The sequence below is a fragment of the Vicia villosa genome, linkage group LG4 (genome assembly GCF_029867415.1).
Source record: "Vicia villosa cultivar HV-30 ecotype Madison, WI linkage group LG4, Vvil1.0, whole genome shotgun sequence".
NCBI lineage: Eukaryota > Viridiplantae > Streptophyta > Magnoliopsida > Fabales > Fabaceae > Vicia > Vicia villosa.
In genome coordinates this window covers 123,237,653-123,252,913 of record NC_081183.1, presented here as the reverse complement: position 1 = coordinate 123,252,913, position 15,261 = coordinate 123,237,653, and the positions used below count along the sequence as shown (strand labels likewise).

The 15,261-nt window shown below is 38.6% G+C and overlaps 1 long non-coding RNA gene across 8 annotated transcripts; it reads left to right on the top strand.

Annotated features, from left to right (window-relative positions):
- Positions 1 to 11,590: 11,590 nt before the first annotated feature.
- Positions 11,591 to 14,779, top strand: LOC131595126 (uncharacterized). Of its 8 annotated transcripts, none has more exons than XR_009281727.1 (5): positions 11,591 to 12,826; positions 12,913 to 12,996; positions 13,385 to 13,507; positions 13,586 to 13,665; positions 13,875 to 14,779. It is a non-coding gene; the product is annotated as an uncharacterized LOC131595126 (long non-coding RNA). The 8 variants fall into 8 exon arrangements; XR_009281725.1 differs by having other exon boundaries at positions 11,591 to 12,534; positions 12,725 to 12,996; positions 13,454 to 13,507; positions 13,875 to 14,776; XR_009281723.1 differs by having other exon boundaries at positions 13,454 to 13,507; positions 13,875 to 14,776.
- The last annotated feature ends 482 nt before the right edge of the window (positions 14,780 to 15,261 follow it).

Below are 15,261 nucleotides of genomic sequence, written 5' to 3'. Positions count from 1 at the left end.
TCAAGTTCATTCATTGTCCAAATATAGCACCTACTTCCATTACATTCATTAAGAAAAACAATACAGTTTCAGAATTTGAGAAGGAATTCCATTATAAAAATTGAAATCCAAACCGCCCAAGCCTTTTGCCAACTTCCCACTCAAATCCTTGCAACTTCAAGCTAGGCAGAACCGTATCGGCATCAATACTTCATGGCCAAGCAAACCGTAATGCGGCGATAGCATCCACGATCCATAAACAAAACTACACGCTCAATTTAAGCCAAAGACCTGCTGCAGCAGAAGGAGATTTGAACCGAACCCAGCCATGAAATTAACCGAACCGGTTCACCTGTGCAATCAAAAAGAAACCAATTCACAGAATTCCAAAGGGGAGGACTCAGTATCAGTTCTAACAGAGGATCGAAAACAGAGAAAATGGATAACAGAAAAAGAGAATTGAGAAGAGAAAGAGCTCTAACAGAATTCAACAAAAAACGCAACAAACTCTTGGAACTCTCTCTCTGAATTTGCGATTCATCTTCATCGCATCCTCCAATTCCTCTCCCTCGATTCAATCTTCTTCCATCTCCTTCAATCATCATAACCTTCACAATCTCAACACTCTTCTTGAATCGAATCAAACCTCCATAACCTGCAGAAACTGATACAAACACCTTCTTCAATCTTCTCTGCGTCACGACATAATCGAATTTGAAAATCAACAAGAAGAAGAAGGAGAAATGTGAATCAGAACGCAAAATCAAAAGATTAAGAGGCTACCGAATTCAAGACTTTCATCACGATCTTCGTCACGCTTCTTCAACAACTCCGCATAATCCATCATCAATCACAACTTTGCAACGCTTCTGAATCGTCTTTCCGCCGAAACGCCTTCACGCAAATTCGTTGAATCACCACCTTCGCGTTCGTCGCCATAACATGATCATCACCGATTGCAACATATCTCCGATGCAACAACATGTAGCATGACGAAGAAGAAGTGGTCGAAGAGAGCTTGAGCGAAGATGTGTGAAGAGAGATCGAGAGGTGATGGTGATCGGACGGTGAGGTGTGCTCGATCGGAGAGGAAGGGAGATCCACCGGCCGCCACTATTCACGAGAGGAAGGAGAGCACCACCGTCCGCCGCGCCGTTCTAATTCATGAAAGAAGAAGAGAGATGAAAGTAAGCTGAGAGATCTTGAGGCGAGGACGGTGAGGTCTCAGCGCCGTCCATGGTGGCGGCGACTTTATCGGAGATGCGTCCGCCATGCTGTTGCTCGTGAAGGAGAAGAAGCTCTGAGTTCAGTCCATGAGTCTCACAAAACACGTAAACCTAATTCCCTTTTTGTTTTTGTTTTGATTAATTGAGATTAATGTGAGATTAAGTGAGAATTAATTGTGAGTAATTGATGTTAATTAGAATGTTAATGCAAATCTGATAATCTGAAAATTGGACTCAAGAACCATGGGCCTTCACCGTGACTGCTAATCTCACCTCCATGAGCCCAATTCTATCATTTTCTTTTGATATAAAATCGTGACAAACAAAAACTTGGGCCATGCGAGTTTCTGCGCTACACCCCTGGCCCAAACATGCACCTCCTTGTTTTTTTTCTTGCCACAATAACCTCTGTTGGGCCTCCATACAATTCCCTGCGCCCTTACCTCTCTACAGCACTATTTTCAGCTTTTCACCCCCCTGTGTACATATTTTTTACATTAGATGTAATTGTTCTAACTAGTTTCTTACTTCTTGTAGTTAATAAAAATGCTATGAATTCAATAATTTTGCATGATAAAAAGATATTACAAAAACATGTATTCTTTTCTAGTTAGAATTAATATTTTTGTTTTCTATATTTGTTTTAGATGATAAAAATAATCAAAAACATGTAATATTTTCTTTGTTAGATTTTAAATGCTTTTGTTACATAGTTTTGTTCTATTTTTTTTTTAGATGAAAATGTCATAAAAAAACAATTTAATCTTGTTAGATTTTTGTTTAGGATTTAATTAGAATTTAATTTCTATTATTTTCTATGGCCGGTGCGCGTTTGTCTTGTTATTACTGATTTGGTTGTTGAGATGTGCGAGGTACTTCGAGAGAGCCTTTGATTGTGATTCGTTTGCTTCGTGTTCCACTTTATTTGTGGGACATGAATTCGATTCCGGTGCGATTGATTTGCATCGTGTTCCACTTTATTTGTGGGACACGAATTTATTCCCGATGCGATTCACCTGATCTCTCATTCATTGAGATGTATATTCCTGTATTGTCTGGATTGTGTTTCTCTTGCAGGTTGCTTATGTGGTTGTGTTTGATACGCACTACATAGCGGTTGTGATTTATTTTCACACCGCATCGCTTTGACGCTTATGCTGGACTCCTGGCTTTGCTGGATGTTAGATTACGTGAAGTTTCTTAGTTCTGCTTGCGTTGCTAGCTCACTGCGGATTTGCTATCCGTTTGGTATCGTTCCCTATTCCCTTTTACTTCTTTCTGTACTTTATCGCTTTCTCGCATCATCCTATAACATGAGAAGTAGGACTTAGACATGCATCTGGCCAAGCCCTCGAAAGAGGCTCTGTTTTTGTTGGTGTGTTTACATTTGTGCTTTGCGGCAGGGAGTCACGGTGTAATAAGTCCTATATGGCACTCCGTTAAGTCCTCATGGAAGGCATGCGGTCAAGGGTTCGTAATCAACCCCCGCCTAGTCTCATCGAGTCTGTTTGGTATGCGCACGCCTCGCGTTGTTTGCTTCCGAACGTGCAAAAGATCTTGTTATCGAGTATGTCAGGTAAAGGGTTCATGCAGTCGGACCCCCGCCTTTCCTATAGCTCATGTCACTCGACGTTGATGCTCGGTGTACGCACGCACCGTTTTCCTTTATGATCCGTGACGGCTTGGTTGCTGAGAAGGGTCCGCCTTCTTGTCTATGGCCCGATCATTTTCGCGAGGTCTGATGCTTGGTTGACTTGGGTTGAGCTGCTCCCCTTGGCTATGGCGGGACCGCCTTTCTACCACTTGGCCAGTGCCTTTGGTTTGTTTGCTTCACGAGTGGATGCTCGTTTGTGTGCTATATTGTTTGCATTCGCTTTTCCCCCGTAGGTTGTTTAGTTTAGTTTAGACTGGTACCCTTTGTATGATAACATTAGGTAGCAAGCTTTCCCCCCTTAGCTTAGGTCTTCCTCATGCATCTTTTAAAACACAAACCACACTCTTTGATTTTCTTTTCTTAAGAGCTTGTTATTTCCGCTCCATTCCCAAGCATAAGTCTCCAAAGGTCGAGCAGCGGAGTGTGAATGTAACTCGTTCACCTAAAAAACACAAAACAAACAGAAATTAGTTAGCCGAGCTACGGAAGCTCTGATTCTGCAAAACAGATACGTAGGCAGCGGGGTAGGGCCCGTGCGAGCATAATCCTTTCTTTTCCCTACATTCTGCATTCATTTTAGTCCAGATTAGCATAGATTTGATACACACCCATAGGTTTAGACACAGGCGTGGATACCATCGAGTACGATGGGCGCGAGGGGTGCTAATACCTTCCCCTCGCGTAACCGACTCCCTTACCCTTTTTCTCTGGTCGTGAGACCGTTGTTTTGTTTTGTGGTTTGCTGGCATTCCCTTCCTTTTCAGGATAAATATGTTAGTGGCGACTCTGTTAATTTTCGCGGTAGCGACAGCTGGCGACTCTGCTGGGGACGTCTTGACCTGTTGCTGGTCCGGACCTAGCGAGTCGATCCTAGCGCTTGTGTGTTTATCATTGGGTGTTTTTACTGCTTTGCATATTTTACCTGTTTGCATTGCATTCTATGTGCGCTTTTACTTTTCTGCATCATATTCTGGACTGGCTGGATCTCTGTTTGTTGGGTGGGTGTTACAAGAGGTAAAAGGCCCAATACCCAGGCTATGTGTGAACCATAGGAACCCTAGGATAGAGTGGGAGCATGGTTTGTCTCGAGGTGTACGTCTCGGGATGGATTATGTGACCACGAGCAGAGTAGTGGTTTCAAACGGAGGTATTATCGTCACCCGCATCCGCGCTGTGATGATGCTTACCTTCGGGCGGATCGTATACTGCGTTTCATGACCTTACCTTGGCCTAGATTTTACCCGTGAGTGGGGCGGGAATCAATGATCATTTAACAGGTACATTGTTGGTGACCGCTGTTCTCGTTCGTGGGTTACCGCTGTTCTCGTTCGTGGGTTACCGCTGTTCTCGTTCGAGTGTGCTTTTGGTTCCTGTTCGTGGGGTGCTATGGTTCTTGTTCGAGTGGCAATCTGTGTTCTATTCCAGTGTGTTATTGACTATGGGCTTTGGTTCTGTGGATTGATATTCCGTGTTCCGTGTGGTATACCATTTGGGGCCGAACCTTTGGCTTTGTACTATGTGTGTTACCGGCAATCCAGAATGCCTGGTGGGCGGCAACAAGCCCCATCACCTTTCATCATTGCATATTTACTTTCCAAAAAATGATGTACAAAAAATAACTAGCATATGTGTTCCTTCCATTTCCAAGGAATCGTGTCTTTAAGTCTCGTGCCGAGCTTTTCCATTTCTTGCTTGCTAAAAAATCAAAACACAAGGATTCCTTGGTAATTGAATGAACATGGAATTGCACGCATATCATGCATCTCATACATTTCATGCATAACCGGTGTTCAGGATCGAGGATTTCTTATTCAGACTTGGTACTCTCACCAGACTCAGAGACTTGATTTGTTCTTGTTGTGTGCTCAAAAATCAGTCATGAAACAACTTTGTGAGGCGACCAAGAAGAAAGCTCAGTTGGGGTTACTTATAAGGACGTGTCTTGTGCTCATTTGCTTCCATGCTTGCTTTATTTGCAACTGGTTAAGCTCCATAATGTGTTGATGTCTACAAATCCTCTTCTTGATGATGATGACACTAGGTGTGAATTCTATTTTGGGGCATCTGGTCGTGATGTTAGTATCTACAAGTCTTTGAAGTTGCTTGGGGCTCCCGCACGAGGGATAAGCAAGACATTGTCTATCTTGAGCATTGCACCATTTGCATTGCTCGAATCCCTAAAGCACTTACAAATTCCGTGTGACTTCGTCGGAATCTTCTGCCAGATAGTAATCAAGAGTGATCTACAGAGACGCCTCTCATTCTCAAGGTTCTGCTTCATATTCCGAGTCATCTCCTCATCCTGGAGTTTCCTTGTTAGTAGCTTTCGCTTGTCAACAGAGACGGAAAGAGTATAAGAAGCAAGCTGATGTGATCCTAGTGCCATTATGTTCAGTTCCTTCTGTGCTTAATGGAATTTCAGTTGGTTAAGATTCTTGCTTTGGATCTTTCTCACCACAGATAGCTCTCCTGATTTTGAAGACAATACTCAGTGTTTTCCATTCTCGAGGCACCTGATCATAATGTCAAGCCTTACAAGGTGTTGAAGTACAAAGAGTCTAGAACTTGCTCGATACAGAGATGTTTGAGTTTATTCATAATGGTTTCTACTGGTAAATCTCATTTCATCTGTTGCAAGTAGAATGTTTGTTCTTCCTCGAGGAAGTAAGTCATGAGAATCACATGCATTTGGTACTGCCAGAGGTTTCCTTCACAACAACTATTGTGTGTTCCAAGTAATGACTTTGATAGCCAAGCGTCAGAGGTTATTGTTGTTCGCCGATAGTAATACAAGATTCCTCCATTCATGATGGTGTTTACTGTTTCAGCAGCTATATTTAGGGCTCCCGACTGAGGGATAAGCAAGACTCCGTGTTCTTGAGTTTGCATCATTGGCAACTCAAATCCCTAAAGCATTCACAAATTCAAGTTGCTATATTTGGGGCTCCCGACCGAGGGATAAGCAAGACGCCTTGTATCTTGAGTTTGTGTACCACTGACACATCTCAAATCCCTAAAGCTGAGCACTTACAACTTTCATATGGCCTCGCCAAAATCTTCTTCCAGGAAGTGATCTAAAGTGTTCTGATGTAGTGCTTGGTGTGCTTTCCACTCTGGAGGCACTTGGTTATCCGATTGAAAGTTGACAGACATTCAGAGACAAGGTTCAAGACCTGATTTACTCAAAGGCTATCACATTCACACTTGAGGGCCAGAATTGAAGTTCTCCTCCTACTCAGCGGATCTTCTGAAGCAATAAGTCCATACGGAGAGGATCTCCTCAACATTGGCAATTCCTAAATCATCATGCATGTTCATGTTTAAGCTTTCTTGTTTTGTTCAATACTGTTGTATGTAAAACTTGTTCGTTTTTGAACTATAATAATAATGCATTGGATATGTTTGTCTTGAAAAAATCCATTCGCTTTTGCTCTTATATGTTTTTCTATGCTTTTTGTGATATCTAACTCTTGTTAACAAAGCATGATAACTCTGAAGGGAGAATGATGAACATAATACCAATAACCTCAAATGGTATGCTTTTGAGTAGAACCCTGTTGATGATGTACAGGCATTGTTTCAAATTCCTAAACACTGGAGATATAAGGGAGTGAAACCCTCGTTAACCCCTCTGAGCCTTCGAAGTAGGAGTTTCTTTTCTCAAAATAAAAAAACCTCACATTCAACCCAGGGGCGGGTAGTGTTCAGTAAACCTGATTGAGCATTCAAATTCATCAAGAGCACACATCCAAGGATACAACAATGGCTATCTTTCAAAAGATTGAGGAAAGTCAAATCCACCACGATTATCCCTCACCTCAGGAGGTCGAGACATCACGATTATCCCTCACCTCAGGAGGTCGAGACATCATGATTATCCCTTACATCAGGAGGTCAAGACCAACATCAAAGCCGCTGTGGTTTACCCCTCACATCAGGAGGTCAAAAAATGATGAGGATACCACAATGGTAATTCTTTATCAATCAAAGACTCAGGCAGTCACAAGCACTTCAAACAAATCAGAGATTCAAGATCACACGACTTGTTCAAAAGAAAAGAATGATAAAAAAAAGAAAAAAAAGAAGAAAAGCCCGCTAAGTCAACAAGTTGAAAGCATGTGACTTAGGCAAAAATTAGGGCATCCCGCTGGACATCCAACTCGAAATTCAAAAGAATTTGTCCAGGCAAAAGTTAGGGAAACAAAAAATAAGAAAAGCAAAAGCGAAAAACAAGGATTACAAAATAAGAATCCTCATCAAAAGAACAAAGTCGTGTGATCAGACACCAAAAACGGAAGGTAAAGTGACTTCCATGTTCGAACGCCTCGTTGATTCCTCAATCATCTCAAACTCCTCTTGAAAGATGAATGCTCGTGTCAAGTTAACTGAACTTAGGACTGGAGAACATCACGAAGGGGGTGGGCACCAAATAATTTGAGCCTAAAAATCCTTTTTTCTAAAAAAACCGTGAACCTGGCCACGTTACAACCCTGAAAAGTCCTAATTGAAGCAGGGTTAATTCGAAAGCAGACTATACACGAGAATACGGTAAGCTGACTCCTAGGAGATCCGCTAAACGCTTAAGTTGGTATCACACCATCTTTTCTTTATAAAAAATCGATGTCACGACATCTTTTCAAAAAAGGTTTCTTTAAACTTCAAGACAAACATGCTCTTTGCATTAGAATTATATTTCTCATAACAAACATTCTTTGCATATGAACGAGTGCTTAACATCAGGAAAGTTTCCACAATGAACTTCAGATGAAAAGTTTATCCCTCCCAAAGGGCAAGTTGTCTTCAGAACTCCGTTGAGTTGAAACAAGAATATATTGAAGTTTGATCACCTTCAGGGGCACAAAAGCATTTGAATACTCTATCGAGTAAGTTTTCAACTAATCTAAGGCAATTAGGTCAAGATTCGAAGAATCTCTCAAAGTGTTGAACAATCAGGGGCATTCACCCAAGCACAGTTGAAGTTACCTCCATTACAGGTCAATAAGGGCATGGTTCCAAAGTTCATGATATTGGGGCAGATTGGCTATGATAGCACAAATCTCAAGAAGTCCTTACAAGACGAATTTCTTCAAAGTCCTTACAAGCTGAGGCAAGACACTATGCATTGGCATTTTATCCTCATCAGGAAGTGTTCAGTTTAAAGTTCAGGTGTGAGCTAAACAGCTTATGAACTTGAGAATCGTCAGGGTCGTCATCCTCAGCAGTTAGAAGCTGAAAGTCCAATCTTTAGTGGCATCTCTTTGCATTTCAGTGTAATTTTCAAATCTCTTCCAGAGGTTGCAAGCGTTGGTTATTGGTATACCTCAACCAGAGTCATGTCATGTGGACATCGAGTTCATTTGCTTTCCGACCCTCGAGTCGTGAGTTTCCAACCCTCGTGTTGTGAGTTCTTTGCTTTCCGACCCTCGTGTCGTGAGTTGTCCTTTGCTTTTCGACCCTCGAGTCGTGAGTTTATCTCCTTTCCGACCCTCAAGTCGTGAGTTTATCTCCTTTCCGACCCTCGAGTCGTGAGTTTACTTCCTTTCCGACCCTCGAGTCGTGAGTTTACCTCCTTTCCGACCATCGAGTCGTGAGTTTACCTCCTTTCCGACCCTCGTGTCGTGAGTTTATCTCCTTTTCGACCCTCGAGTCGTGAGTTTACAACCATTTGTTGTCTTTTCGACCCTCGTGTCGTGGATTTCCAACAGTTGCAGATAGTTGTCATATACACTCCAATGTGTCTGTAAGCCCATTACTTGATTGGCATCTTTAAAATCAATACGAATATGCAGAACACTATGAAAGCCAATGCCTGTTTGGTCCCTTTGAAGTCAACACTTGCTTGATCCATTAGCCCACTTCCTAGTGGCATTCTCTTGGAGAACCAATGCCTGTTTGATGCTCTGGCTGATACTTGTTTGGTATTCTAATCGCTACTTGCCTGTCAACTCGTGAATCCATTGCTTGTTTGAAAAGTTTCAAGCTCAGATGTCTGATAATCTGCTGGCTCTTGCATTTTCCCATTGTGGGTGAGCATTACCATTCTCTGCCATGTGAGGAGATCCCGTGAAGATGTCATGCTATATCCTGGGGCATTTTCATTTGTATATCTCGCAGGTACATCCTTTCGAGTGCACCATGTCAGCGCGTTGGCGGGTCTAGCTAAGTGAGAGATTCTCATTCCCCAACTGAATACATTCAAATGAGGTTTTCTTTGTTCCAAGATTCTCATCTCCTCAGCAAAGCACATTTCAACGAGATCTCCGTGCTTCAGAAGCCTTATTCCCCAATGGAATGCCTTCTCCCCAGTTGAATCACGATTGAATGGTATCTGATTCCCCAGCAAGCTCTTAATGAGGTTCTTTGCCCGAATGCCTCTCTTTCCCTAGTAGAGCGCTTCTCTCTCCATCAGATGGACCTGTTTTCCCCAGGAGAGTCATCTTATTCCCCAGTGGAGTTGCCTAAACAAAAGATTCTTATGCTAAGTTCCTTATCCCCAGCGGATCTCTCATATCCCTAGCGGATCGTTATGCAGAAGTATTCATTTTCCCCACTGAGTCTTTCCTCAGCAGAGATTCACATGCATCCTCCACAGAATCTGTGTCCTTCAAGGATTTTCCCCAGCGGAACGCATCCTACACAAGCAAGTTAGTCACTTCCCGTCAGAGTTGCCTCCACGACTTGCTCTCATCTCCACATCCCCAGAGTGTCGAGAATTTGCTTCTCCTATGAAGTTTCTAGGGTATTCCCCAAGCAGTCAATTAGGATGTTTATATCCCCAAGCAGGATTTATTCCCCAAACAGAGCTCGCATCCAGATTTGATCGTCTCCAGCAGATTTCTGATCCATCTTTGCCAGCTCGCAGCTTGTGGCTTCTAGTCACTCAATTTGTCCTCCCCGCAGAGTTCCATACTCTCTCCAGGACTTCTTCAGCAATTCAGTGCTCCTCCGTTGTCTCCCCAAGCAACGTTCGAATCATGCATCATTTGCATTGCATTCTCAAAAGCGTATAGCGTCTTCCTTCTCGGAAACGTTATTCCATACACATTCATACATACATCATGCATAAACCATATCATATCTGTTGTTTCTTTCTACAGGAAAGTTATCCAGATTCAAATGCTCCCTAGAGAGCAATATTCGCCTAGTCATTACAGGCGCTTATCCTGATGTTTTGAATCAGACGAGGATTGTTCTACTTATTTTCTGGCACAGCTCAGATCAGTTCAAAGACATTCCTATTCCCGATGCCCCCAGATCGGTGGAAGATATTTGTTCCTATTCCTGATAAATCAGACTTTCAGTTGAAGGAACCGCCTCCGGATCTCCCAAGATCTTACGAAGGAGCAAGCCCTCTGATACATCAGATCAGTTGGAAATATCTACTCCCTGACGATTTAGTTCGTTCAGAAGAAGAAACTCGTTTGCCCAGTCCTGATACCTTACTATCAGTTGAGGACGTTTTCTTTACCCGGCGTGCACAGTTCGGAAGAGATATCTGTTCCTATCCTAATATCCAGTTTCAGATTAGTTGAAGGAACCGCCTCCGGATCTCCCAAGGTCTTACGAAGGAGCAAGCCACTGATATCATCAGATCAGATGGAGATATCTGCCTGATTGACTTTTTCATTCAGATGAAGATTGTCCTACTTATTTTCTGGCATCATGTCCAGATCAGTTTACACTACTAAAAAAAATGCAATTTAGAGAGGGAAATTAGTGAAGGAAGTAAATCCCTCACTAATTGCGATGAATTTAGTGAGGGAAAATTGTGTACATAATTAATAAGGAGTGCGTAAAAATTAGTGAAGAATGTTGCGAGGTAATTAATCCGTCACAAAAATTCCTTCGCAAATTCCCTCACTAATTTAATAAATTAAATTTAGTGAGGGAATTTGAGAAGAAATTTATTTATCACTAATATTTCCTTCACAAATTACCTCATAAATGTTTTAAATACTTTTGTGAGGGAAATATTCTCTCTCTAATATATTTTTTATATAAAATAAATTAAACTTGAGTTTTTTGTTATTGACACTATAACTTAAAATTTAAGTAAAAAATTATTTAATATTAAATGAGTTTTATATTATTGTAAATTATATATATATATATATATATATATATATATATATATATATATATATATATATATATATTCAGGATAATATGACGATTTTAATATATTTTATCGTAATATCTTTTGTTTTGATAATATTGAATATTTTTATTTGTATTTTCTAAAAAAATGGTAATATTTTTTCTTTATATTACACCATTTAAATTTATTGTTTTAGAATATTTATTTTATTCAATGTAATACCTAAACTTTTCTTCATAAAATCAATATTCCTTCCTATTGATAGATGATAAATACTATCCTAAATAATAAACATATCTTTAATATATTTTATTGCAGTATCTCAAATGAATCATGATGTTTAGGAAATTTCATATCAAAACATACTATATATACCAAATTGTAAATAATTTAATTAAGAATAAATATATATAATAAAGTTAAATAAATTTAATTAAATTAAAAAAATATCATCTTTAACTTTTAATTTCCCTCTCACTTCAATCAAACCAAATTTAATTTCCCTCCCACTAATAAACCAATTTCATTTCCCTCTCACTTCAATCAAACCAAATTTAATTTCCCTCTCATTTCAATCAAACCAAATTTAATTTCCGCTCTCACTAATAAACCAATTTCATTTTCCCTCTTTCATTAGCCAATTTCACATTAATAATAATTTAATAACTATTTCCCTTTTTCAATTGTTTTCTCACGTTCCCTTTTCTTCTCTTCTCCTTTCCATCGTTCTCCCCGGGTTTGTTGCAGCCCCATCCCCTAACCCTAGTTTTCAACATGTCAAACAATCACCATACATCACAACGTTGCCCGTCTATCTCACTCATACTGCTTCGACCGTCCCTCTTCATTTTCTTCCCGGTTGCAGGTCTCTAGTCCTCTTGCTTACACTTTATTTCTCTCTTTTTAGGTAAACAACTTCTAATCATTTTCTCTACATATTCTAAAAAAGAAGAAATTCTATGTTTTCGTTGAAATCAGTTACGTCCATTGGATTTTGTTGCTTCAGCTAGTGAGTCAACTCGCTCTCTCCCCTATGGAGAGTGAAATTTCAATTTTCTCACCTTGGTTATTTTTGAATCTGTTTTTTACTAACCCCATTAATGAATTTTTGTTGTTTTAGTAGTTCTTATAACATTTTTGAATTAGGAGGTTTTGTCATGCTTCTGTATGTATTGTGAAGTCTTTAGCTTTTATGTTGTGGTTACGGAAAATTGATGCGTTTGAGTGGTGGTGGTTTAATGTTTCTGTATGTGTAGTGAAGGTGCTTTTGGGGTATGATTACTATTTTTGAATAGTTTTAATTTTTTGATGTTGTAGGATATACACACCACGATTTTTCCCATTTTTTGTTATTTGGGTTGCGTGTTGGATTAGAAAGGTTTTTGTTTGTTAATGTTTATTACTTTGTTTTATAGATTGTGTACATGAGATGCATCTAGTTGATATTCAATAGAAATAATGGTTGAAGTTGAGGATAATGATGATTGAAGCTTGAATGAAGAAAGTGAGGTTGAGAGAAGTTCTACTTTGTCTTCACTCCTACAAGTTTCCAACCCAAATGTGTACAAAATATTCAGGTTTAGACCTTGTTACCCAATTGTGACATCTTATGTGTTTCCTTTAGATTTATGGCTAAAGCTTTATTCCAAGGCATTTAAGTTTAAAGATACACCTTTTTTTTTAGTCTAAGGTATGAAGGATTGTTGTTGATGATGTTTTGTAAAAGGGAATGTGATTGTTGTATTATGATCACATCAACTTTTTTAGGACGTTGAGAATACTTGATAAGGTTTCTTATGGGACAACACTTATTGTATCCATTATAATTGTTTACGCTGCAATAATTGCTCTTATAACTAGCAGCCAAAGGTATTTCACAACTGAGATATCTCAATTAGTAGTTTACTTTAAAACTTTTGTGGTCTCAATTCACTCATAATATTTATTATTTACAGCAAGGAGGACAATCGCGTATGACATGGAGACAAATCTTAAGATTTAGAATTCACTTTCTTCATTAATCCATCAGATTTAATATGGTAATTATTTACTTGTCTTTATTATGTGAGCCAAAAATGGAGGAAATAGAAGTGTCAAGTTCCATCTCGTGTCATGTTTGGAAGACTTTTTAATGAAATGGGTAGATAGAAAGACTAATGATTTTGTGCTTATGAGAGTTTAAGTTATAGATAAGTTAAGTCATCTAATAAGATTTTGTTCTTGAACTATATTCTGTTCAAAATTATTGAGTAAAGGGCTATACCAACTTTACAACTTGTACATGACAATTTGTTGATGGAAAACCTTATGTTTATACCTTATGGAGCAACTACATATTGATACATTACCTGAAAGATCATTTTCACTATATTATTCCTCTTTTGAGTTTCTTAAAAGTTTCTGCCTCTTACTCTAATACCTTTTCAGGTAGTTGAAAGCATATACTTATGGTCATTGCATATAAATATTTTGAATTTGATTTTTGATAATGACCAGAAAGCTATGGTGAAACTGGGATGCACATAAATTCTAGTGATGACTTGTCTCTCGGTAATCATATTTCTGTTATAATAAAAAATTCAATTCATTTATTTTGTTTCTGCTTAAAAAATTTGGTATGCCCTTCAGGTCGAAATTTTAACTTGATCATGAAGGGACAATTTATTATTCCATCAATCCTATGTGGATAAGATCAACAACAACTACAAGTGAGATTTTGCCTTATAATATAGTTTGTTGGTTAGGCTATGTTCACAAATACTAATACATTCCATTTACTATGATTGCCTTATTACATGAGTATGAATTATATGTAAATATATTGACATGTTTTGTTTATAATTATAGTTGATATTTTAGAACATTCATTATTGTTGTTGCATTTCAAATTTTCTACATGTTTGATTTTTTTTTCCAGGAAATAGTATATCATCATTACTCAAAGGGAAAAAAGTTCATTTACATCTTTTTAGGGGCTGAATGAAAGGAGACTCATATTTGCAAGTTGCAGCCTATGGATAAAATTTGTCTCCTAAATGTATAGAAGACTTCAATTAAGGGATGAAAAAGTTAACCATGCATGATACAAACTAAAAAAAGGTTTTACTTACCTAATCCCACTTGCTTAGTGTGGCTAGAATTTTAAGTTCTGTTTGATATGTAACCATGGGAAAGCTAACCATGCATGATACAAATTAGGAAAAGCTTGAACTTACTTAATCCCACTTGTTTGGTGTGGCTAGTAATAAACCATGTGAAGATCAGATTATTAATGTATTTTATTTATGGCTATTGATTTAATAATATTATACTAAGATATCACAATGTATTAGTTGCATTTTAAGAAGGTATGTTGTTCAGTTGTCCGTTGAGTTTCATAGTAAATAATATCTAAATTGTATATGTGATGTGATAGCAATTCCTTTTCATTAAATTTTCTCTCTTTGAATTACTTTGATTTCTAAATATTTCAACTTCGATATAATATTTTATAGTTTTAGTAATTAAGGTAATTTAACAACAATTAAAATTTTTAGAAGTGACCCAATCTTATATAATGTAAGTTTGTATTTAAATAAATAGAATATAAGAGAAATGGAATGCAAATTGTGAAACATGTTCGTAAATTAGTGAGGGAATTTGAAACAAGTCACTAATTAGTGAGGGAATCAAAATACGTCCCTAATTAGTGAGGGAACGAGTAATTCGTAAATAATTAGTGACGGAATTAAGAAAAAAAATGATGGTTTTGGAGAACTTTTAGTGAGGGATTTATTTACTTTTGTGATGATTAAATTCCGTCACAAGTTGTGACGGATGACAAATTCCCTCATTAATTTTTGCGACATAGAAATTCGATACGAATTTTGGATCGTCACAAAATCCGTCAGAAAACTAGTTTGTGACGGAATTTTAATACTTTTGTGAGGGATTTATGCCCTCTCTAAATTTAATTTTTTTAGTAGTGTTAAAGGCATTCTTTCCCCGGCGTACACAGTTCGGAAGAGATATTGTTCCTATCCTGATTTCCAGTTCAGTTGAAGGAACCGCCTCCGGATCCCCGTGGTCTTACGAAGGAGCTAGCCGCTAATTCCCAGATTAGTTGGAATATCTACCTGATGATTTAATTGCATCAGAAGAGATGTCTGCCCAGATTCCCAGATCATGATTCCCAGATCAGAGATACTTATTACCCGTTGATATTCAGATCAACCGATGTATCTCCTTCGATTCCCAGATCGACCTAAGACATCTATCCCGATGCATGTTCGGAGACATCTGCTACGCCTGATACTCAGATCAGT